This window comes from Macrotis lagotis, chromosome 1 (genome assembly GCF_037893015.1).
Source record: "Macrotis lagotis isolate mMagLag1 chromosome 1, bilby.v1.9.chrom.fasta, whole genome shotgun sequence".
In the NCBI taxonomy this organism is placed as follows: Eukaryota; Metazoa; Chordata; class Mammalia; order Peramelemorphia; family Peramelidae; genus Macrotis; species Macrotis lagotis.
The window spans coordinates 786,695,662-786,722,629 of NC_133658.1; the positions used below are offsets into that span (position 1 = coordinate 786,695,662).

The 26,968-nt window shown below is 35.8% G+C and overlaps 1 long non-coding RNA gene across 2 annotated transcripts in view; it reads left to right on the top strand.

Moving 5' to 3' along the window:
• The first annotated feature begins 3,806 nt into the window (after positions 1-3,806).
• Positions 3,807-26,968, top strand: part of LOC141508227 (uncharacterized) — a 79,456-nt gene continuing 56,294 nt past the window's right edge. For both annotated transcript variants that reach the window (XR_012474367.1, XR_012474366.1), the window contains exons 1-2: positions 3,807-3,902; positions 8,590-8,706. This is a non-coding gene — a long non-coding RNA (uncharacterized LOC141508227). The remainder of the gene's footprint in view (positions 3,903-8,589; positions 8,707-26,968) is intronic.

The following is a 26,968-nucleotide window of genomic DNA, read 5'->3' on the forward strand; positions in this document are numbered from 1 at the left end:
CATGAAACTTGGAAGAATAGCTTAAAACATTGAATGACAGGTGGGGGATCAGAAAAGACATCAACAGTTTAGCACAATGGAGCAAATCTAATGTGATGAAATTAATGGAGATCTATAAGTTAAATTTTATGTTGGTATTAAAAAAACTTCCCAAGTATAGGATAAGGAAGGTATGATTGAAAGAATTCATGTGATAAGAATAAATACATTTTAAAAAAGGAAAGCATTCATGTGAAAAGCATCTAGGCCATTTATTAGGAAATCGCAAAACCAGTATGAGTCAACAGTCTGATTTGACAACCAAAACATGTAAAAACAACTTGAGACCTCTTTAAGAGAGGTGTAAAACTGAGCACAAGGGTAGTAGTCAGCCTCTGTTCAATGTTCAGAGCTATATTTAGGAAGGAAAGTGATAAGCTAGAAAACATCCAGTAGAGGATGATCAGGATAAAGAAGGACACTGAGGGCCTACCATACAAGGACAAGGTTGAAGAAAAATCAGATTTTTACCCAGGAGAAGAGATGACCTAGTATAGACATAACATTCCAATGTTTGAAAGAAGTGTTTGATTTATCCTGCTTTCTATGTGTTGGACTAGATCACCAATGAAGCTTTATTCAAGCTTCTGTGAAGTCTATAATTATGCAGATCTAGAAGGCAAAATTAGGAGACATTTATTGATAGAAAGACTGGTATCAGCTTGATGTAAGGAAAACCAGTTCTCTCACAATCAAATGGTTCCCTTGGGAGACAGTGAATTCCCCCTTGCTTTTCAAGGAAAGATTGAATGTCTCCTTGCCAGGCATCTTGTACACAATATTCTTCTCTCCCCCTCTCCATGAACTTTTTTTTACCAGTTATTTTCAGCATTTCTTTTTATTTGTTTGTTTGTTTTTCAAAGCTTACTATCCCTCTTCATCCCATTTGCTCTGTGGCATTTTAAGCCTTTGTATTCAGTTTTCTTCTGAACTCTTTAGAATCTTTTTTTTTTTTTTAAATCCAGGGTGCACATCAAACTATGCACTCTGGTCCAAGATCAATGAAGCTTTAGGATGAAGTGAATATGTAATGTTGCTATTTTGGTTCATTGGCTCAATTTAACTTTTTTATGACATTAGTGTCTCTTCAGAATATTAACTTTCCCATCTCTTTTTAATTTTGACCTGAATTTTAGCAGAAGCTAGAGGGGAAAGACATCTGAGGTCTTTTCTTTTATGACAAAACACTATTGTTTCCTTATCTTCATAAAAGGTCTAATCTAGACAGAGCCAATTTGGAAAGAGAAAGAAGATGGTTATGTCTGGGCAATGGTTTTTCATCAGTTAGGAATGATTCTGTTCTTTCCCGGAAAACAGCAGAGATTTGGAAGCAGTGGAGCAGGAGGGAGGATAGAAAAGGTGAATATAATTACAATTTCTCTCCCTTGCTTCATAGTGTTTCTTCATTATTCCTACTGAAGTGAATTCTCAAAATGTGGCAGTAAAATACTAATATTTATATAGCAAATTAAAGTTTGCCAAGTGCTTTATGAATATTATCTCATTTTATTCTTACAACAGTCTTGCTATTGTTATCCCCATTTTGTAGATAAGTAAACTGAGGCAGGCAGAGACTAATAGACTTATCCAATATCCCACAGCTAGCAGACGTCTAAAGTGAGATTTGAACTCAAGGTGTTCTGACCCCAGGTCCAGTGCTTTAGCCACTTTATACCTAATTCACATTTATCTAGCGATTCAAGATTACAAAATGTTTTCCTTAAGGGAACCCTGTCAATTTAGCAGTGTTAGTATATTTATCCCCCATTTTAGAGATGAGATAGAGAACCAAAGTGTTTTGTCCAAGGTCATATAGTTAGTAAGAGTTGGGATGTGATGCCTGGTTAACTGATTAAACATTTGTTAAATGTATTCTATTGGCACATGCCATACTAGGTGGTAGAATGCAACAACAAAAGTGAAAAAAATCCTGCTTTCAAGAATCTTTCACTCTAGGTAAAAACAAGCAGTTATTAAGGACTACTATGTTCTAGGACCTGGATATATATAGACAAAAATGAAACAGTTTTAAAGAAGTACAGTTCTTTTTCTATTGAAAGAGAAATATACATTAAAATATTTAATATACATTAAAATATGCATTAAAAGTACATATAAGATATGACGTAACAATTATAAGGTAATTTGGAGGGATGGCAAAGGTAGGTGGAGATAGAAAGAAGATTCATGAAGGAGTGATGCCTTAATTATAGTTAGAAGGAATTTAGAGATTGTAAGAGTGAGAGAGAAAATGTAACCACCCTGGTGCAAGTTTCCAGGGAATAATGAAATCGCTCCTTCACAAAGGTATGACCACGACTAAGCCAGGTTTGGATCCAGAGGGGATGTCTTTACTGCACAAAATTTAGATGTTCCAAGAGTTGAGGGAAGCTGGAAAAGGAGAGACCACAGGTAGAGGAGAGATCAGATAAAGGATATAGCACCGGACCAGAGACTGGGTGGGCTCCTACAGAGAGGAGTCTGTAAAAAAAGAGCTCCAGGGACAAAGGACAAATGAAGAATTGACTTTTTCCCTCTTTTGTCTGGGTAAGAAAGAGAATGAACTTGCCTTCTCTCTTCCTCTCTTCCTTTCCCTCTGACTGTACATGAAAGTATTTCCCCCTTGAGTGATTCTCCCTTGTAACACAGACATTTCACTATATAGTGGATGTTAATCTTGTGTTCTCCACTGTTAACTGATTATTGATGCAGGGAATTATGGATGTGGGGGATGCTGTGATTGGAAACACATTTTGTGGAAGAAAAATATTATTTGAATCTATCTGGGGAATTCTGTTGTTCAAAATGACTCCATTCCAGGATGGGAGTGGCCTTGGAGTTTTTACCTTTCCTACAGCTTCCCCCACCTTTCAGTTTCCAGTTACCTGACCTTGCCCATTGATGCTGGCCTGACAGGAAATGACATGTTGAACATAGAGGTCATGTACCTTGGACAAGAAAGACCAGTACATAGCTTTCCCATTGGAGGATACTTGAACAAGGAGCAAGATCACTCCTCAAGTGCCACCATTTGCCAACCCACTACAGAAGAGCATTTAAAAAACCCCCCACCTCCCTGGGCTCCTCTCTCTCTCTCTCTCTCTCTCTCTCTCTCTCTCTCAAAAAAGTACAGTTCTCTTTCTAATATAAATTAAAATATTTAATATACATTAAAATATGCATTAAAAAGTACATATAAGATATGACATAACAATTATAGGGTAATTTGGAGGGATAGCAAGGTAGGTGGGGATAGAAAGAAGATTCTCTCTCTCAATTCTATGAAGTGTGATTAGGGTGAGCTCAGGGAAGAGAGGCAACACTGAGACCATTTTATATTTCACATAATATATAATCTAAGACCTTGCTTTTGGTTTGAAGGTCAAGACCACTTGTAGGTCATATTATCTGAGGTGTTTCTCCTATATAAAGCTAAAGTCCTAAGGACATTATTAGAATGTAATCTGAGACTTTATGTCTGTCCCTGAAACCATGAGCTTGTATTTCATTTTTATTAATTTTAATCACCAATTGTGATGACCTATCTATTAGGCTCTAGAGGGTGAAAAGAGAGAGAGAGAGAGAGAGAGAGAGAGAGAGAGAGAGAGAGAGAGAGAGAGAACAGGAGAAAATTGGTCCTGGAGGTGGATAAGGCAATCTATGAGGTCTTTAACTATCCCTCCCCTTTTCTGGCTGGAAGTGTGGGTCATGTAAAAAATAAGAGGAAAAACAAGAGTCAGACATAACAGTAACACCCAGGAGCTACAAATGCATTCCAGACACGGGGGAGTATAACTTAGCATGCCAGACTGACCAGAACAGAGAGAATGCCCATCAGAATACTATGAGTTGGGATCAGAAAGGTAAGTGGGAGTCGGACATTGCTAGATTTTCTTGTTGCTGTTCAGTTTTCATTCTCAAAGATGAATGGGCTTAAATTCTAGGGCTGAGGAATCTGTATTTTATCCTATCAACAAGAAGGAATTAGTGTAGTTTTTTGAGTAGAGGGCAATGTACTCAGAATCCATGTTTTAGGAATATCAATTTGTCAACTATGTGGAAGGTAGATTAACTAATCAATAGTCAACCCTATTTAATTACTATGCACTGGGGAATGTGAATACAATGAATGAAGCATCCCTACTAACAAAGAGCTTAAAGTATGAGGGGAGACTCTGGAGGCAGATACATCCCTATTCAAACATAAAAATAAATGTTTTCTGTTTGCCATATTTGTCAAATAGGCCAAAATGCCATATTCGAATTATGTTATTTGTGATTTTTTTTTTGGTCATGACCTGTGATTTCATCTGTGTGGGGAAGTCCCTGGTATGGAAACTTCAGTACTGTGCCGATAGATTTTTAACAACCAGTTTCAAGTGGTAGATGAGATATACATATAACACGCTTTTAGTTTTAAGCTTTATATTTATATTTTCTCATTACTTTCTTTTGTCTTGAAAAATCAACAAAAACAATAACTCAAACCCTGATTTGTAGTATTTGCCAATTTCTAAGGTGAACATTTTCACAAGGAAACTTTCACAACTGACTTTGTCCAACTGCTGGAACTGGCACCAGCACACCCCAGTGTGGGTATTTATCTGCCTATTTTAGAGTGACAACTAGTTTGCAGCCCACACTTAGAGTTGTCCTAAGCACTGAGAGTGACTTGACCAAGGTCACACAGCAAGCATAATGTCTTTCTGACTCTTTAAGGCTAGCTATGTAGCTTCTCCCATACTTAAGATTATTTAGGCAAATACTCCTTTCTTATGGGATTGTTGCTAATTTATCTGCATAAATTAAAATAATATCTTTCTGTATCAAATAAATAATGCATATTATAAAAACTGTGGTAGCCTAATGAATGCCTTTTAAATAATTTATTTCCTGTCCCCTCTTTTTCTTGCCTGGAACATTGTGATTCCTTACGCATACACGATGGATTTACTTTCAGATCTGAATAAGAATGAAATTGAAACTAAGTAAAGTTCTGTTTTAGACATTTGAAACATAGGCAAAAAAAAGTCAAGAAAGAGGTTTTAGACAAAAGGTGGGAGGACAGGCTGACTTAAGCATTTTTTCTAAAGTGTTTTTCTACCAACATTGGATAATTCTGTGGCTCTTCTGATGCCTTGATCTGTCTGCTTTGAGAAATAGATATTTGTTTCATATTTTTCTTTATGGTCCAGTTGTGCATCATGTAGCTGGAGTGAGGGAGAGAGCCACGGGAACCTCAAGGTTCCAAGGAAGCAGTAAGGACAAGGATGTTCATACAACCATCCTCGAACTTTTGGTGTCTCTTTCACAGATATCTTTCAGGTCAACAAGACCTCCAACTTTTGTATTAAGCTATTATGTTGTACTTTTTTTTGATTAAAGTTACTTTGCAAATGTGGCTCTCTGGCCCTGCAGTAACCCAGAATTGAAGCAATATGGAGAATTAGATTTAGGTTCAAAGTCTGCCTCTAATATTCTTAACTTGTAGTATCTTGGATAAATTAATTTACCTCCTTGAATGTTAACTTCTGAGTGAATTTGGTGACTTCCGCACAATCCAATTTCACTTTCCAAGTCATGACATCATCTTCCTGACTTCCTGGTTTGCAACTTCATCTATACAATGAAAGGTTTGGATTAGATGGCCCATGAGATTCCTTCCAGATTTAAATCCTACTATGATCCTATGATTGAGTTCCCAGGTCTTTTCATTATTCTCCCTACTCATAGTGTTTTCCATAGTTATCTATGCTTTAGTTTCTATTGTGTCTTGAAGGTTCCTGGCACTGACATCTGAGCTTCCGTTTTCACCTAAGGTCTCCTGGCCTTTTCTGTCTCCACAAACACTGAATCTTTGGATTCCTACATATTTCCATCCTTCTGGCAGCCGAATATTCTGTTATAGGTTATCCTTTCTAATTAGACTATGAGCTTCTTGAGAACAAAGACTGACTCACTCTTTCTATTTCAAACTCAGTACTTTGCATGTACACTTTATAAATTCTTTTTTCATTCATTCATCCATTCATCCATCTATTCAACCACTCATGCATTCATTCAATCACTCATTTATCTTATATTCATTTATCCATTCTTCCATTCTTCAATACATGTTTTCAATTACCCATGAATTCATTTATGCCTTAGAAAAGAAAAACTTTTTACACATTGGGGGCTAAGGTTAGCTTTATGCAAAGATGAAAAGCCACTGAATTGGAATCAAAAGAGCTAGAATTGAGGCCCAGTTCCATCATTTTGGGATGACATAAATTTGGGCATATCACCTGACTTCTCTGACCTTCAATTTGTTCACTAGTAAAACAGAACTGATAATAATTGTAAGTTACTGACCTCACAAGATTTTTGTAGGGGGTGAAGAATTTTAGATTCTCAAGACTAGAAGGAACTTTAGCAACTCTCTAGTTCAACCTATTTATACCTGATACCTGAACAAGAATCCTCTCTTTACCATAGCCACAAGTGATCAACCAGTCTTTGCTGAAGTACCTCCAGGGTGGGGGGAAACTTTACCTTATGGGACATTCCATTCCTCTTGTGAATAACACTAATTATTTGGAAATTTCCCTGACTCAATTGTTTGAAAGGTTTTCCTTATATTGGGCTTTTATTTGCCTCTCTGAAATTTCTATCCCATGTTTTGTTAATTCTCCCAGTGAACATTGGACCTATAAAATAAAAGTAATTTTTTATTGGATCTTTAATTATTAAGATATATTGGAGAGGAGGCCTTCTAACTTGCCATTCTTAATTCAAGCAGCTACCAGACACTTTCTCTTCTTCCCTCTCACTCTCACTTCCCTCCACCAAACAACAATAACCTAGAGAATAAAATACCTAAAATTAATCTCAGTACTTTTAAGTCAGTCATAGTCCCATATATCCTTTAAACTATAAATTTGACTAGATCCTTACAGACATCAGTATGAACAAAAATCATCACAGTACAGAACAAGAAAGCTGGAAACAATCTAATTACACTTATTCATAATATGGTTAAATGTCTTGTAATCTGCAAAAGTTCATAGCTATTTTAATTTTATCAAGTTCTTTTCTGGTTAGGTTTTGAGGATGGATAGGGCTGAACAGAGTGCAAGGCATAGAAACAGAGAAGGATAATAGTGGGAATCAAGTTAAAATGCAATGATATTTATAAAGATATTTTCAAATATTAAAATGCTATATAAATTCTGGCTTTTATTAACTAGTGGCAAGACAAAAGCCTAAATTCAATTTTTCTTGACTCCCAGAAATGATTTGTTGTTGTTGTTATTGTTGGTTTTACTATTTTAACAATTTACTAATATGTATTACCTTGAATTTTTAATTGGCTTCCCATGTGGATCTGTGTCTCCAAATAGAATGCAATATCCTGAGGGAAAATGCTACTCTATGTTTTATATACCTTTATAGTACCTATCAAGGTTCTTACCTTTAGTAAAAACATGAAAAAACTCCACATATTTCTTATAAACAGTCATATTGGTAACTTCATTTTGTTTTTAAGATAATGGAGATAGGAGATGCAAATTTAGCTGTACTGTGTAAGCAAAGTGTAATATAACAATTTAGTGTCAGGAAAAAACCTGGGATCAAATCCTGCTTCTGAGATTAGGGAAAGGCATTTTTATCTTTCTGGGTCTGTTTCCTCCTTTGTAAAATGGTCATAAAAATCTGTCTAGGATTTACCTTATAGGATTGAAGTACTTTGCTGTCCTTAAAAGGCTAGGCAAATTATCATTACTTGGACAAAGGCAGCCTGCCTCTGAAGCTCTTGTCATAAATACTGAGTTTTTAATCCTGAATTCTCACTGCAATGCTCCAGAGGTGGCATCTCCTTGGCAATAATCACTTTTGAATTTTGCTTTGGATTATTTGTGGGAAGGAGAATGAAAGATAAAAGGCTTGGATGGCACATTCATATTCAGGAAAAAGCTTTTATTTTTAATTTCTGAATATATTTTTCTGTTGAAAAATTTTATATCCTTTTCTTTTAAAAAAAATGACACTTTTTTGAAGGTGCTATAAGTAGGGATAAAGGACTGAAAAATCATTCTGAGCTATTGAGTTTTCCTTCATCTCTTTCTGCCCCATTCTCAGGTTTTTATTTATTGGACTATATATGAAAGCTGCTAGAATGAATAATTTTTTTAAAGTATGCTAGGGCTTGGTGGATACAATAAGATCCTGTAGCAAATTGATCCTTAGTAGATATAGCCATGTTCCATACTGGAATTTTTCTTCCTTTCTCCTTTCCTTTCTACTGTCAATGGAAAATACTACAAGTTGGAGGGCTGAAGAGACAATAACAGATAGTCACAGAAAGGTATTGGCACCTGATGAAAACTAGAGAGACATAGGAAAAGAAAAGTCTAAGAATTTTAGTCCACAATGCAAAAAAATAAATGTCAGCCCAAAATGTTAACAATAGCTTAGGTGACATTAGAAGGAACATACAGTAAAGGTTAAGAGTCGACAATTCTGATGTATTCCTCTTGGATCAAATTACATCACATGTTTTGGGTACAGCTATGAGTGCTCCATCTCAAGAAGTTCATCACCAACTGGAGAGCTTCCAGAGGAAGGTGATAGAGCTGAAGATGCCTTGTAAAATATGGAACCTAGAGAAAGGAAAGCTTGGAGCTGGTGAGTGACCTATTTTAACTTTCTGTAAGTTTGTGAAAGCAAGTTGGCATTTGTTGAAAGGTTGTCATTCAGAAGAGGAATTAGGTTCTTTCTGTTTGGACTCAGAGAGTAGGGACAATATCGGCAGGTTTGATATGCTAGCTTACATAAAGCATTCATGTCTTTGGAAATACTATTAATCAGAAATGGGGACACAATTAAAGAGATCCTTCAGACTGAAATGGAATCTCTAGGCAGGGGTAGAGTGTTCTATAAGGAAGACATTGTCTGTGCTAGACAATGTGATTTTGTTTTTTTTTGGATGGGACTGAAAATTTCAAATTTCCTAAAGAAGTACCTGGAGAGGGGGAAACATTTAGAAAGTGGTTATAAACCACCCCCATCTCAAACATTTTCTTTTAGGTTTTTGCAAGGCAGTGAGGTTAAGTGGCTTGCCCAAGGCCACATGGCTAGGGAATTATTAAGTGCCTGAGGCCAGATTTGAACTCAGATACTCCTGATTCCAGGGTCCATGCTCTATCCACTGGGGCACCTAGCCACCCCTATCTCAAATATTTTTTAAAATGTTTTATTATTACTTTATTTTTTACCCTGTAGTAATTTCCCCAAGTCACTCCCAGTATTCCCCTTACCTCCCTCATTAACCCTACCTTTCTTTTAACAAGCAAAAGCATTTTTAAAAAGACAGTTCAGATATAGTTGTTGCTTTAGATATGGAGTCAGAGGACCTGAGATTGAATCCTGGCTCTTTCCTGCTTCTTTGTGTGACTAAGAGGGCATTATTTAACCTCTTCTGATCTCAGTTTCCTAATCTATAGAACTAGGGGGGAGGCTAGAAGAGAGGTTCTTAACTGAGGGTCTCTGAATAGATTTCAAGAATGGGAGAAAATTATATTTATATTTTCACTAGATTCTAAATGAAATTTAGTATGTCCTCACTTACTTCATAGACTCGTTAAGATAAAATGAAATAATATTTCTAAAGTGCTTAGCATAGTACCTGGCTCATAATAGGTGCCTTTTAAAATGGACTGCTAGGTGGCACAGTGGATAGAATGCCAGGCCTAGTGTCAGGAAGATTCATCTTTGTTCAAATTTGGCTTCAGACACTTACTAGCTGTGTGACCCTGAGCAAGTCACAAACCCTGTTTGCCTCAGTTTCATCATCTATAGAATGAGCTGGAGAAGGAAACGAGTATCTTTGCCAAGAAAACCTCACATGGGATCACAAACAGTTGGGCATAACTGATATGATTGAACAAAACCACCAAAAATGCTTATGCCCTTTTCCTCTCCCATCATTTAAGAATATTTAAAAATTGTTCTAAGAAAATATCTGTAGGCTTCACTAGAGTACTAAAGTTGTCTAGAACACACAAAGAGGTAAGAACTACTGAACTACATGATCTTAAAGATCTCTTCCATCCTAAATCTGTGTTGATATAATAGTACATACCACATTTCCATCCATAGTCTCAATATCTCTAATATAAGCATGAAGGTCTTTCCTCATCAGTTCTCTTGCTCCAAGATGCTTTACTATAATCCAGTAGAGTTTGACCACTTTTCCTTGTTGTTACCATTAACGTTATTTGACACTGTGTTTATTGTTCTGCTTTCTTCCCTCTGCATCATTTTGCATGATCTTCCTAAGTTTCTCTGAATCCCACATATTTGTCACTTTCATCCATATCCTGACCTAGTACTTAAAAGAACTGACTATCTTGCTAGAAAGAAGAAGAAAAAGAACGAGGTCATATATGGCAAAAAAAAATAATTAGAGTGGAAGAGTGCTTCAGTCACAAACTTGGGCATGTCCACAGAAATTTAGGACCAGATTCTTGGGCAGGTTCTGAGATGGATATTACCATTGTATCCAAATAGACCAAGATAGAAGTTGCCACTCTCTTTGAAAGATAATGTTGCTTTCTTAAAAGAGAAGAAATACAACAAAAATCATATGATTATATGTATAATGCAGAAAAAGTTTTTGACAAAATACAACCAATTTTATTTTTTTAAAACTTGAAATCATAGGTAGAAATAGAATTTTCCTTAAAATGAAAAGAAATGTCTATCTAAAAGCTACCAGCAAGCCTTGTCAGTAAAAGGGATAAAGTAGAAGCATTCCCAGTAAGAACGGGAGGGAACCGAGCATGCCCATTAGCACCAATACTATTCAGCTTTCTAGTGTAATATTAGCCATAGCAATAAGAGAAATGGAAGTAATCAGAATGGACAATGAGGAAATAAAACTATATTTTTGTAGATGATTTGATGGCATTTTTGGAATTTCCTAGAGATTCAATTAAAATATTAGCTGAAACAACTAACAATTTTAGCAAAGTTGCAAGATATAATATAAAAGCACAAATTGTCAGCATTTGTATATATTACCAACATATCCTTGCAAGAAGTACCAAGAAATATAAAATAACCATGATGACATAAAATGCCTGGGAGTATACCTGTCAAGACAAACCTAGGAAGTCTATAAACATAATTACAAAACTTTTATATAAATAAAGTACAATTTAAATAATTGAAGCAATAGTAATTATTTATGGGTGAACTAAGCCAATATAATAATAATGATGACAATTCTACCTAAATTAATCCACTCATGCAGTTTCATCACAATTAAACTATCGAAAATTATTTTATTGAGCTAGAAAAATAATAACAAAATTCATTCAGGAGTACAAAAGGTAATGCTATCAAAGGAGTAAATGAATAAAAATGTAAAGAAAAGTCTAATAGTTTTGCTGTTCAGCCCTTTGAGTCCTGACTGACTCTTATCTGGCTCCATGTGGGGTTTTTGAGGCAACTATACTAGAGTGGTTTGCTTTTCCTTCTCTACCTCCTATTAAAACTATCTGGTACTGATGAAAAAAATCAAATGATAGATTAGTGGAATAGAGTAAGTATATAATACAAAGTAATAAATTGTGTTAGATAAATGTAAAGATTTAAATTTTGGAGTTAAGAACTCACCATTTGGTGAAAAGTATTGGGGAAAAAATAGAAAACAGTCTGGCAGAAAATAGGTATAGATTAATATCCTACACCATTTACTAAGATGACATCAAAATGACTGTATGACCTAGACATATTGGGGGGGGTTATAAGTAAATTGATACTTGTCCTTCATTCTTGGAGAAGACCATGACATTAGGGAGGTGATTTCATGACAAGTTCATGAGCTGGATTTGGATGAGAAGAGGGCTGAACTAAGTCACCAGCCTTGCTTTGTCCTCCAGAACTATCTGGGTCCAGTAGCCAGATATTGATCAGAATGACTGAAGATGGCTCTGGATGTGAGATAATCAGGGTTAAGTGACTTGCTCAAGGTCACACAGCTAGTAGGTATCTGAAGTCAGATTTGAGTTCAGGTTCTCCTGATTTCAGAGTCAGTGTTCTACTTACTGTACCATCTAGCTGTCCTCAGAAGGAAATTAGAAGATTATGGAACATTTTGCCCATAAGATTTATGGACAAAAGAATTTATGAATAAACAAGAGAAAGAGTATTGGAAAGTAAAATGAATAATTTTGATTACTTTAAATTTAATAGAGTTTGTGCAAATAAAACCAATGGAATCAGGATTAGAAGGAAAGCAGAAAATAGGGCAGGGGGAATTTTATAGATAGTTTCTCTGATAAAAGTCTCATATCTCAAATATATAGGCACTTGAATCAAATTTATAAGAATATGAATTATCCTCTAACTGATAAATAATCAAAGTTTTCCAAAGAAGAAAACAAAGCTATATATAGTCATATGAAAAATGGTCTTGGCAGATTGGCTGAAATGGTAGAAGTGAAAAATAACAAATATTTCAGGGGTTGTGAAAAGATTGGGACACTAATACACTGATGGTGGAATTAAAAACTGATCCAACTATTTTGGAGAGCAATCTGGAATTGCACCCAAAGAGTTATAAAACTGTGTATATATTTTGACTCAGCAATACCACTCTTAGATCTGTTTCCCAAGGAGAACAGGGAAAAAGGAAAAAGAACTTAAACATTATAAAATTTTTATAGCAGCTCTCTTTGTGGAGGCAAAGAACTAGAAAATGAGAGAATGCCCATTAGTTTAGAAAAGTCTGAATAAGTTCTGGCATACAATTGTGACAAAATATTAATATTATTATTAATAATAATAATAATAATAAATGTTTATCCTTCATTCTAGAAGAAGACCAATATCACTTAGCACCTGGTGATAGAATGATGAAATCATGGTGTATGCAAACCTGTTTCTCTGTAGAATAATTGTTAGTACAATCAAACTCCTCATATATTTCCAAGGCACCATTGTGTTTTGGCAATTCCAGCATGCGACATGCACATCTAAATCTGACTCTCGTTGGTGATGCCATGATAAGCATGTGAATTGGATTTGAGTGAGGGGGTGCTGTGCTAAGTCACTGGCATCGATTTCTCCCATAAAGCCATTGGTTTCAAAGGTCAGATATGGATCAGGACAATTGGAGTTGGGTGCAGTAGGAGGCCTGGTTTTTTTTAAAGCTCAGTATTTCTCAGGTTTTCATTGATTGGCCAAAAATAGATCCCCCCCAAGCCTCATTTGGTCATTGTTTGAGCTCCAGATGGTTCAGAGTGTGTGTGTAAATAGCAATTGTTTCTGGTTTTGACCAGAAACTCTGAGGTTCTTCCCTCCCAGATTGATTTGAATAGATTTATTAGGAAAAAGAGGCTATTCTTTGCTTATCCTTTTCTTACTTATCCTTAATCACAGAAGGGGCACTACCTCAGACAAACAAACCTAGGAAAGACTTTAGCTTAAAGGGTCAAGATCTCCTACTGCATTCAAGATAATCTCCAGTCATCCTGAGCTATATCTTGCCATGGGACCCAGATAGCTCTGCAGGAGAGAATGAGGTTGGTGACTCTGCTCAGCCTTCCCTCACTTCAATCCACTTGCAAATTATGACATCATCTTCCCAATGTCACTTCTGTTTGAGAAGGAACAACAAACACTAACAAATGACATTTCTTTGATGGCCTTTACTCTTCTTTAAAAAAAAATCAGAGAAGAATATTTTAAAGGTAGAGAAAATACAAACAAATAAGCATGTCCCCCCAGTACTTGAGAGGGACATAATCTTCCCCTCCATATCACCTAATTCTCTGGAGAGGGGAGAAGGATTAGCTTCACAGTTTAGTACTTATGTAGTATTTAGTACCTTATGTAGTATTATTCTCATTATATTCTAAGCACAATTATTGTCCATAACCCCCACTCCTATCCAGTCCCACATCCGTCTCCTTGCCACCCAGGACAGCATTTTCTGAGGCTTCTTTTGCTAGGTTGATTGTAACACCGAACCTAGAATCCTGTCAATTCTCAATAGTCAGTACTCCTGGGTCTATGGGACTCCACCTCTACACCAAAGGATAAACCAAACTGGGCAAAAATGTAAACTTATTTCTCAGGCAATGGGACCTTAAGAGAAGGGAAAGGTGAGCCTTCTTCTGTACAGTTGCATGGTGCCCATACTCTAGTTATATGACCTTCACCCCTAGATGCAATTGGAGAACATTAACTTTCATGATTTCTTACTTGGAAAGTATTGTAGCCTACTCCCAACAACAAAGTCCCTTCCCATTGCTCTTGTTTGAAATTCTCAGGAGATTATCATATATTCTGATTCACATCCACAGTAAAGTATTGATGTTGAAAAGATGAGTCTGTGTTCAAGGAGAAGCTCGAAACAACCCATAAGGTTTTTTCGCCCTTAGGGAACTTCCAATATCAATACAGATCATTTTAAAAATGAGAAAACTGACATGCAGAATGATTAAGTTGTTTTTGCTGTTCTGTGGTTTTTCAGTCATGCTTGACTTTTCATGACTCCATTCGGAGTTTTCTTGGCAGAGATACTGGAGTAGTTTTGCCATTTCCTTCTCCAGTTCGTTTTAAAAATAAAGAAATTGAGGCAAACAGAGTAATGTGACTTGCCCGAGGTCACACAACTAGTAATTCTGAGACCAGATTTGAATTCAGGAAGATGAGTCTGACCTGGTTAGACCTGGCATTCCATCCACTTTTCCATCTAGCTGTCCAGAGAGATTAAGAGATGTGCCTAAAGTCACATAGGTAATAAGTGATTGAATTAGAATCTGAACCTAGCCACACTCACTCCAAAATCAGTGTCTTTTCCAGTAGAAGAGGACTTCCAGTTATGTAGAAACAATGTCACTTAGCACCTGGTGATAGAATGATGAAATCATGGTGTATGCAAACCTGCTTCTCTGTAGAATAATTGTTAGTACAATCAAACTCCTCATATATTTCCAAGGCACCATTATGTTTTGGCAATTCCAGGCTGCAACAACAAGGCACATCCAAATCTGACTCTCTTTGGGCATCAAGGCAGGCTTTTGTCTCAGTCCTTCAACCATACTTCCCCCCCTCTTCCCCCCCCCCCACCAACCCAAAGAGTTTGATTTCCCAGAAATTGCCTGGTGGGTTATGGGAATAATACTGTGGGATCACTAGTTGGCATCATTTATGGTCAGAACTACATCTTTGAATTTATTACAGTTACTCTTGATTAATGAAAACATTCTTGACAAATGCAAAAGCAAAAAGCAAAAACTCTGCCATCTTGTGCCCGTCCAAGAATTTCACCTCTAGTAGCGCAATATGAATGTCCTCAGTCACCCCCTTAATCATGACCCCAATTCTGAAAATTAACAAAATAGAACTGGGATACTATTCCATTGTTCCTAGCTGGCGACTGAAGTTTTATCTAATGCTGTAAGGCACCAAAGTGACTCACTCATATAGGATAGGAATCCATATTCAAAGACTCCCATAACATCCAGACCATCACCAGATCATCATGCTATTTTCTATCAAATCAGGCCAGGGGTGGAATGGTTCTAGAAAAGGCTTCTAGAAAGCTGTCTTTGGATAACATACCCCTCACTATAATAATCATAATATGTAAGTCATTCTACCATTAATTTGGTTGGTGTGGTCTTCTATGAAATCAAAGGAGGACTATTATTATTGGCACCTAAGTCAGCAAGATAATTAAAACAGGAAGTCATCAAACTCTAAACTCTAAATTCTCGAATCCTGTCTCTTTTGTCTTCCCTTGTGCTCCTACTTTCTTCCAGCCTCTCTAGCAGTAGCCCCATATTGGAGGACCCAGCACCCTTCTTGCTTCTATTCAGGGCAGTTTCCATTCCTACTCCACCTCCCTTGAGAACTTACTGGTACTATTTACCCAAGATGTGATTTGTAACATTGTTTTGGGTGAAAAAATATAGTTTATTGCTCTGATTGTTGTTGATGTGGTTTTAAGAAGGTACAGGATTAAGATGTTTATTTATTGATACAAAGAAAAGAACTGATCTGGGGATCTTCTAACCCCCAAACTGTGTGACTGATTAATTCTGTCAGATTAAAGCCAATTCTTTGAATACAACGAAACATCTCATGATTTGTTTTAAAGAGAAACTTTCTATTTCTAAAGTAAAATGAACTCTACTGCATTGATGTTGGAGGGGGCAAACATACAGATGGCCCAAGGAAGAGGGGAAATCTGAGATAATTCTCCCTGATATCTGTCTTCATTTTGTATCTTCACAGCTCGAAATGAAATAATAACCTTGGCCCTAGCCACCAAAATCCAATTTCCACCTTTGTGGAACTTTCTCACATCTTTCTGCAGCATGACTTTTGAGAGATCCCCAGTCTAACCAAGATGAAATTCTCCCCATGTCAGCACTAGGGTACTGCATAAATGAATTAAGTAACTGCATCTGAAAGTAATTTGCTAATATTCAAGTATAAATAAAGGAATTTGGGGGTCCTCAGTGCTCGATTCCTGATTGACATCCTCAGTTATTCTTCCTTTGTGAATCTTTTCCTATGTGACTATACATTCTGAGAAATCTTTTTCTGAGAATATTTATATCGGTGATTTCCATCTACTTGAGTTTTAATACACCATGGTTGTTTAATTTCACTTCTAATTTTTCCCCATCTTCAGCTCATCAGATTTGTATTTATTTTTTTAAAGACTTAGAGTATTCTATTCTTAAGATGCAACTCAAGAACCATTTTGTTTATGAAATCTTTCCTGACCTCTCAAAAGCTGGTGCCCTCCCTCTCAAATTACCTTATTTATATTAGCATTTATCTTATATTTGTGTTTATATATGCATATATGTATATGTGTGACTTTATATATATATATATATATATATATATACGGATGTCCATATTATCGACATGTATATATATATATATATATATATATATATATATATATATATAGACACTTAGAGATAGTCTAAAAAGTTAGCAAGGTGACTCATTAGATAAAGTAATGGATTTGAAGTCAGGAAAACTTGAATTCAGATCTGATCTTTCCAACTGTGACCTTTGGCAAGTCACTTTGGGGGTTTTGTTCTGGTCTGTTCATTTGTCCTTTTCAGTTCCTGGAAAAGGCAATGGAAGCATTGCTTGACCAAGACTTGAATGATGGTGAACTTGGAGACAATATTGTGACCGTATGTTGCTGCTAGTCCCTCAGGAAATCCCTGAGAAGCCAGTGTGTGGGACTAAAGTTCAAGAGTAACTTTGAATGTGGAACTTTGTGGGACTGCTATATAGGATACAATATACATCTCTGACCTTGTTTAAGGATACAGAAGAATCTTGGAAGGAGAGTGAAATGTAACATCCCTGGCACTCAGGCTATGAGACTCCATAGTAGTCTCATTTATATGTGAAACTGTTGCTTTCCCCAAGGAGAGTGCAAATGATTTGAGGGTAGGGACTCTTCATTTTATTTTAGTAGTCCAGAACCTCAAATAGTACCTGGTATAATAAATGATGGTGGAACTGAAGTGAACTGAAATCAAATAGAAATAATCTATCTTATTATGAGAGAGATGATAAAAATAGAGAGAGGCTTTGGAATCAAGAAGGTGTAGGTTCACATCTCATTTCTGACACATACTAGTTGTGTGAACCTGGGCAAGTGACTTAAGTGCTATTTGTCTCAGTTTGATCATCTATAAAATGAGGGATAATGATACTATCTATCTCTCAAAGTAGTTATGAGAATCACATGGGATAAAATTTGTAAACTTTGCTTAACAAGGTATATTAATATAATAACAGTGTGTTATATAATAACACAGTGTGACAAGTATAGTAAATACTACATAAATAGTCCTTTCCCTTATGGGAGTGGTCATTGAAGATTCATTATCTATGGCCCTCAGACTCCTTTATATTTAATATCATGTATAAAATGATGATTATTATTTCCATTTTACAAGAAAGGAAGGCTATTAAGTAACTTCACAGCATCTCTTAACTGGTAGGACATTAAAATTAAACTCATTTTACAAATGAGGAAATTGAAGAAAGAGCTACTGTTAGTCAGGGTTGGCCAGTGAAAAGTGACCTAGCCCCTAAAGATGCTTCCACTGGTACCATATATACTTTGTTCCCAACCTTTCTAGTTGAGATTCCATCTTTAATTCAAGGAGATTTAGCCAATTGCCTCATTGACCTAAGCTGACAAAAATCTTTGGATTCTTTCAGGGCTGATGTCTCTATTTGAAAAATCTATTTTGATGGTAAAATTCTCATCATCAAATTTGTGCTACCTGTAACTCCAACTGTGTCAATCAATTTTCATTTTTATATAGATGAGGTATCTGTCTTAATTAGGCTTTAGCAAATCACAATTGCTGAAACTTATTTGTCATTATTTTTCACCTCACGATCTCTGCTGGGTCCTGGGATTCTCAGAGGTGGTTTAGAGGATAGTTACATTCATACCTCAGAGCTAAACAGTACTTATCCAGGGGTTCACACAGTTAGTATGTGTCAGAGGTTAGATTTGAACCTAGATCTTCTTGGTTCCAAGGCCTCTCTCCATTTCACTGTCTCTTATAACAAAAATGGGCATTTATATATTGCTTTTAAATTTACAAAGCACTTTATATTTGTCATTTCATCTTCATAATACTGTGCCCTAGGAATTATAGGTATTATTATTCCCATTTTATAAATGAGGAAACTGAGGTGAAATGGTGAGTCAAGGCTCATACATATAATAAATATAAAAAGTGAAATGTGATACCAGTTCTTTTAAAAACTTTTTTTTTGCAATGCAATGGGGTTAAGTGACTTGCCCAAGGCCACACAGCTAGATAATTATTAAGTGTCTGAGGCCAGACTTGAGCTCAGGTACTCCTGACTCCAGGGTTGGTGCTCTATCCACTGTGCCACCCTAGCCTCCCTATACCAGTTCTTTTTGATTCCTCCATCTACCACAATATGCCACCTCTCTAAGTAGAAAGAGATGGTTATAATGTGAGTGATGCTTTTTACTCCAAAATTATCCTACTGACTCCTATGCTTTGTTTTGTCTAACCTGGAGGTACTTCTAAAAGGTTATAATTCTCTTTATTTGACATTATAATATCTCATAACCCCTAAACAAGTGGTCTATCTGGTGATTAGTCCTTTAATTATTTTGATAGAACTGACCTTTTGGAATAATTGAATGTTCAATCTTATTTTCCCAGATCAAAGCTGGGGACCTAATGATTTGTTTTAAGATGGACCAAAAAATGCACCTAATTTCTAGTACCTTTTCTGTATCAGTGAATATATCTATGTGATTTGTATGTTATCCAAGGAACCTGATAGGGCAAGGATGCTAATGGAACTAGTGAGGTGTGAATTAACCTCCCACAGTCTTATAATACCAGCTTGGCTCATTGTGGGCTAGGGAGCTAAAGTGAAAAGCTAGGTCAGCTTGGGCTAACTTTGCCTCTAGCTACATTAACCTGAGACCCAGGTATGGGTTCCTTGAGTTAGAATAATATAAATGTGTTTTTTTAGGACTTCAGTAGGAAGCTTCTCAGAACTTTGAGAATCTTCTTATTGTTTTTAATCGCCTTTCCCAAAACTTATATGTGTTTTTACTGTCTTGAATTGCTTTTTTAACCCTCTCAGAAATTGTTTCAATTGGGAGTATTTGGATATATTTTTATTAAATGAATTGTTTGATTTCGGGCTTTAGGTGATCCATTGCATCAGATGAAGTATAAATCATTTAGGTGTGACCCTTTATCTATTTGAAATCTTGAAATTCCAAATCAAACTGTCACAAGGGTTGTATTGTCATCAGAGACATCAATAAAAGCATGAATGTAACAGTTAAATTAGACCATTTCCCTTTCAGTTGTACCAAGTGTGAAATTGGGGCTTATATTTTACCTCCTCTGAATGACTGAGTGAATAAATGAATGAAAATAATTTATCAATTAATCACTCTCTTCATGAAGCCCTGGAGATATAGACTTTGCTCTTAAAGCTCTTACCTATAGGACAGTTCAGCTGCAGGACAACTGGGAAAACTCAGTGATCCTTATGGTTCAGGGGCAAGACACATTGTGACATATCTCCTTTAATATAATTTTCACTGATAAAATCCAATCTGTTTCTGATGTTGAATCAATTCATAATTTATGGGACATCGGTGGGAACTAGTTTCTTTTCTGAGTCTTTAAGCAGCTCTGATTTTTTCAGAGTTAGGAGTTGCATCTGTTGTGCAAAGCAGGCATGGTAGTAATGAGAGGATGGTGTCAGTCATTCAGTCAATAGACATTTATTAAACACCTTCCATGTTTCCATGGAGCTACAAAGAAAAACAAAGCCAGCTCCTGTCCTCAAGGAACTTGCAATCTAATAAGAGAGAAAACATTCAAAGAACTATATACAAACAAGCTATATACAGGTTAACTGGATATAATTAAAAGAGGGAAGGCAACAGAATCAAGACGTGTTAGAAAAGGCTTCTCATAGAAATTGGTATTTTTAAGCTGGAACTTGAAGGCAGTCAGAGGAAGAAAGGAGATAAGGAGTGAGATGGAGGTCAGCCAGGAAAATTGTCCAGAGATGGAGAATGACGTGTTGTGTGTGAGGAATAGCAAGGAGTTCAGGGTCATTGGCTTCCAGAGTAGGCCAGGAGGTGGAGTTAGGTGTATAGTGATTCATTCCTCTTAGGCTTACTTACCTATGGTAGCAGTTGGTGGAAGTAATGAGGATGAAAGGCTCCCTAGAAATTAGTTTCTGGCACTAATCTAGAAACAGGTTCATTTTCCCAGGTGTTGCTATAGCCGGGGCACTTAGGTTCTACAGTAGGTATTTGCCTCTTGACCTTGATATGTGAGTCAGGTATACCTAGTGATCCATGTGAATAGTAAATTTCCAAAGTTATAGTTCAATCAGTCTACCAGACAATAAGCATTTAGTAGGCATTTACTATATACAAGGTTAGAGCTGAGGATACAAACAAAAGCAACATAACTATTGCTTCCTTTCTCATTTAATCAGAAAGTACAAACTGAGAATATAGGCAAATATGGAAGAATTACTTTTTGTTTAAAGCAGAAAGTCAGTCTAATGTTGGAAAAGTATTATTCTGGGGGACCCTATGAGGGTAGCTATGTGGAATAGTGGATAGAACACTGACCTGGAAGCAGGGAGACCTGAGTTCAAATTTGGCTTTAGATAATTCCTAGCTATGTGACTCTAGGTAAGTCCCTTGATCTCATTTGACTCAGTTTCCTCATCTATAAAATGAGATAGAGAAGAAAATGGCAAACTATTCCAGTATCTTAGTCAAGAAACCCCCCCAAAGGATGATTAAGATATGACTTAAAAATGACTAAAATAACAATGGCAACAAGAGCTCCTCTAAGATAGGACTATTAAGAAAGAGAGCTCTGAAAAATGATGACTTTGGTCCTCTGATATTTTCAAAGGAGAAAAAAAATTATACAAATCCTCATTGATCAAAGAGGAGAGTCTGCCAATGAACTCTAATACATTGTAGAGAGAGAGAGAGGAATAAATACTAGAGATGACATTGATTTTATAACACTCCTCCCCTCCCTGTGACATACACCTATGTACTTTGTGAACCACAGAAAGGAAAATCTATTAAAAATATTTCTATTATGAAGTCATCATATGATCCTTCTTTTTTCCTTTCATAATACCTCACTCCCATATTCAGCTTAATTTAATAATAATACTAATGATGATGATGATGATAATGATAAAAACATTTACATAGCACTTACCATGTGTGAGACACTAGCACTTTACAATTATTATATCATTTATCAATACCTCACAAAAATCCTGGGAGGTAGGTACTATTATTATAATACTCATTTTATAGATGAGGAAACTGAGGCAAACAGGATTATATGTCTTGCCCAGAGTCACACAGCTAGTAAGGTCTGAGGTCAGATCTTCCTTTCTCCTGTTCTATCTATTGCACCATCATCAAATATGTATTATATCTCTACTCTGTCCAAGGCACTTCAGTAGGTTCTGGGCAAAATAACAAAATAAAACAAAATAAATTGTCTCTTGATTCAAACAATTTCCATTCTAAGGGGTCTATACAATATAATACACCAGGTCATCTGAAGAGGGAGGAAACAATAAGAACTAGAATAGGCATCAGAAAGGTTTCATGTATGAGGTGACACCTAAATTAAGCTTTTAAACAAAATTAAAGACTCTTAGAAGTATTTCACTCAGCCTGTGCTTTAAAGGGAGATAAAAATTCCTCAAGGTGCATGGGAGGAGTGAGATCATTCCAGGCATGGATGGAAGTCTGGATAAAGGGAGGGAAGAAATGAAATGCAAGTTTGGAAAATAGCAAATAGACTAATACGAGCTGAAAATGTGCAAGAAAGAAGAATTACATTATGAAATGTCTGGAAAAGCATGTGAGAACTAGATTGCAGAGGATTTTAAATGCTGAGCTAAAGATTTTACATTTATTATAAAGGAAATAGTCACTGAGGATTTTTGAATAGGAAGTGACACAGACTTTTTGTTTTATTAACTTTTTTGCAGTTATGAGGAGGAGAGGTTGAACAGGAGTTAATATTAGGAGGTAAGTGATCAGTTAGGAAGTCATTACAATAATCTGGGGGGGGATATTTTCCCTTTCCCTTCTTTTATTTATGGGGAACCTAGGAATGTAGTACATGGAAGCTATGTAGTGTAGGCATCACTATCCATCTGGTGGCAATTTACCAAATTACAGGCAAATACACAGGAAAAATTAGTTGAAGAAAATTAGTTTTGCCAACTGCAATAAAAAAAATAGCAAACATTTTTACCTGTATAAATTGAATAGAGCTCACTCAAAAATTAGAACAAGTATTGGTTACCCTACAAAAAAGATTATATCACTCTGGGTTTTTAGGAATGTCCAATATCTATATAGTTAGTGTCAAGTTAACAGACATTTATTTTTTAAATAGTTTTTTGTTTTTATTTTTTCCAATTACATATCAAAACAATTTTAACATTCATTTAAAATATTTTTTGAGTTTCAAATTTTGTCCCTCCTCTCCTCCCTTCTCCCTCCCTAGAATGACAAACAATTAGATGTCATATATGTGTAATCATGTAAAGCATATTTCCATATTAGTCATGTTGTGAAAGAAGCAGACCAAAATAAAAAATGGAAAAAAAATAAAGTGAAAAATGTATACTTCAGTGTGCAATCAGAGTTCATTAGTTCCTTCTCTTGGTGTGCTTTGAATTTTCCATCGAGTCCTTTGGAATTGTCTTGAATCATTGATTGCTGAGAAGAACTTAGCTATTCATAGTTGATCATTGGATACTGTTGCTTTAACAAGCATTTATTAAGCACTTACTATATACCAGACACTGCTTAGAGCTAGGCATGCAAAGAAAGATAAAAAGTCTTTGCCCTCAAGTAGCAATGTGGAAGACAACATGCAAACCATTGTGTACAAACAAGATTGAGACAATTTCAGGGGAAGATATTATCAATAATGGGCACTGGGAAAGACTTCTTGAAGAAAGTGAGATTTTAATTGGAACATAAAGGAAGCAAGGGAAGCCAGGAAGTAGAGATGAAGAGGAAGAAAATTCTGGACATGGAGTCTGGAGATGGAGCACTGAATTTGAGGAATGACAGGGAGACTATTGTCACTAGATTACAGAGTATGTGGAGAAGGGTAAAATATAAGAAAATTAGAAAGGAAGAAGCTAGGTAATAAAACACTTTAAATACCTACCACATTCAAAGGATATGAACAAACAGTTTTCAAAAGAAGAACAACAAAGTTAATGATCAAAGTGAAAGAATGCTCCAATTCCTTAATGATGGATGAAATGCAAATTTAAACAACCCTGAAGTTTTACCTCACACCATGTAAATTGCAAAGGCGGCAAAAATGACAATAGTCAATGTAGGAGTTATTGTAGGTTAAGAGGCACAATAATACATTGTTGGTGGAGCTGTGAGTTTTTATTTTGTGAACTGATTTGGAATTATGCAAAAGAACTAAAATGCCAATATCCTTTGACCCAAATTTTCCATTATTATACTTATGTCCCTAGGAAGTAATTAAAGAAGAAAGTCCTTATATGCACCAAATTATGTAAATGTAACCTACTCTTTTGTGATAGCAAAGAATTAGAACCAAGTAGATGTCCATTAATTGAAGAATGTCTAAAGAAATTGTGGTACATGGATGCAATGAAATATTACTTGCTATTAGAAATGATGAGTGTGATGAAAACAGAGAAACATGAAAGAAATTATTCAAACTGATGTTGAAATATGGAGAGGCAAGAAAACAACATATTTAATAACTACACTAATGAAAAATGGGAAAGAATAACTTGCCAAAAATCAAAAGTGAATTTAACAAAATTGTAGAGATCAAGAATAAATTGAAAGAAGAAATATGAGAAGACACTCCCAAACTACTACTTAATAGAATTAGGAGGTCCACAACTTTTGCATATTGCACAGATTTTCCAACTTTTTTAGTGTATTGATTGACTTGACTGTGCTGAATTGTTTTCTTTTAAAAATAGTATTTGTTATATAGAATGGCTCTTTGAGAGGGGGAAGGGGAAAGATAGTGGGGAAAACTGATGATGTAAAAAACAAAAGCCATCATTAAAAACTTTTTTAAAATGGAAGATATTATATTTGATCCTGGAGGTAATAGAGAACCACTGGTGTTTATTGAGGGCATATATGACAGATTCATTCCTTAGGAAAATCTCTTTTATCAGTGAGTAAAGGATGAACTTGACCAAGGAGAATGTTAATGCAGGCAGATACGCTAGGTGGCTATTCCAATAGTTTAGGCATGAAATGATGAGGGTCTGCAACAGGGTGTGAAAGAATTAGAGAAGAAGGTATATATAGGAGAGATCAAAGATAGAATCAATAGAATTTAGCAACTGATGAGAGAATGATTAATCAAGGATGACAACTAAGTTACAAGTCTGGATGACTGGGAAGATTTTGTGATATTAATAGAAAACTGTGACATTAATAGAAAACTGAGGAAGGAAGAAGGGAAAAGCTGATGAGTAAAATTTTGGGTCTGAGAATAACCGTTTTGCCACAAACTTGCTGTATTTCTTTGGGCAAGACCTTTATCTCTTTGGGTCTCAGAAGACTCATCTATAAAATGGGGAGGAGGACAGGATAGAACAGCTACGATTCTATTATCAATATTGTTATCCAGGTTTCTAAACCCTTTTATTGGGTGAAGATTTTCAAATTTTTATATAGGTTCAGAGGGTGAAAATTTACCATTCTCCTTTGCATAGTACCATACCTCCTACTTCAGTGATATTTTTCATAACAATGTAATATAATAAAACAAGTGTTAAATCTGGAGTAAGTAAAACCTTGGTTTCATTCCCTCCTCTGACAAATCTTAGCTATAACCTTAATCAAGCCAATAAATTCATCTATTCCATCTATGAGCTTTTATGATATTGACAATACTTACACAACAGGGTTCTTATGAAGGTTAAATGAGTTAATGTTTGTAAAAACACTTTGAAAACCTTAAATAACTATCTAAGTATCAAATATTACTAATCCTTTCTGTTTTTTCCTTTTCAACATTTCTCAATAAGTCAGAAGTTATTTTCTAAACCCTTACAACTATACCAAATGCCACTAGGGCAGGGGATGTAAAGAGGCATTTGCCGTGTTCTTATTTGCAATAAACTTAAAAAGAAGTCATTCATATATAGACAAAAGATAATTAATAATACAAGCCAACCCCTGCTAGGTGTTAGATGAGTAGGACCCATTTAGTCAATAGTCAGGTCTATAGTTTAGAGGCTAGAAAAATCTGAGACAAGCAGATAGAACTATAACCAGGATAGATTAATCTGATCTTTGTCTCAGAATGCTGATATTGGGGAGGGGTATGCTTCTTGCAGTCATTTCCTGATTTCCTCTGGTTCTAGACCAAGCAATTCAGCCACCTCTGAGTCTTTTTGCTGTAGTACCATTCTTTCCTTCTTCCCCTTCCTACCCTTCATCTGGTTTTCCCTTTGCCCAGAACTGCTACCCGTATTTATGATGCCAAGGTAATCAATAAATATAGATTTAGAACTGAAAGGGAACTTAGAGTTACTTAGTACAATTCTCTCCTTCAGGACGAGACAATTGAGAATAGAAGTTGTTATCCATGATCTAAAAGTTAGTCAAATCCTCTGACTTCTATGCTAGCGTAATTGTTGTTTTTTTCTCTACCATGCCATTTGGGAGACAAGCTACCCATAAAACTGAGGCAGAGATCTTTCTCCAATTGCATTCTACAATTGAATTTATTCAAGGTACTCGAATTCCTAACAGAACACATAATATAAAGCCAAATTAAAATAGAAAATGAACATTTCATTGATTTTATGAAGGAGATCTCTGGATGGGAGGCTTGCTTACTTGTTTATTATTCAATCTTCAGTGATTTTTGGAACTTAAATCAAATGATAGTCCCTGACTTATCCTTATCCATTAGCCTGTTGTGAGCAAACTTGAAAGTTTGCCTTATGAAACCACAACCTTGGAATCCAAGAGGGAGACTGTTGAAGTTACAAGCTATGAGAATCCAGCTTTAGGGGCTTATTAAAACAATCAGGCTCTGAGGTCACATGCTGGAGTTGAGAAGAGAGCCAGGATTTTCTTTGTAAGTGTCAAGGTTTGAACAGCTGTTGGGAAACTCAACCACTCTGACCTTCCCTTGAAACTTGAGTATTTGAAGAATGCAGATTGAAGATGAGAGGGAAAAAGTTTATAGGGCAAAAATGGTCATACTCTATTACATGCAGAGGGTGAGGGGTATTATTCAGCCCAGAGCATCTGTTAGAG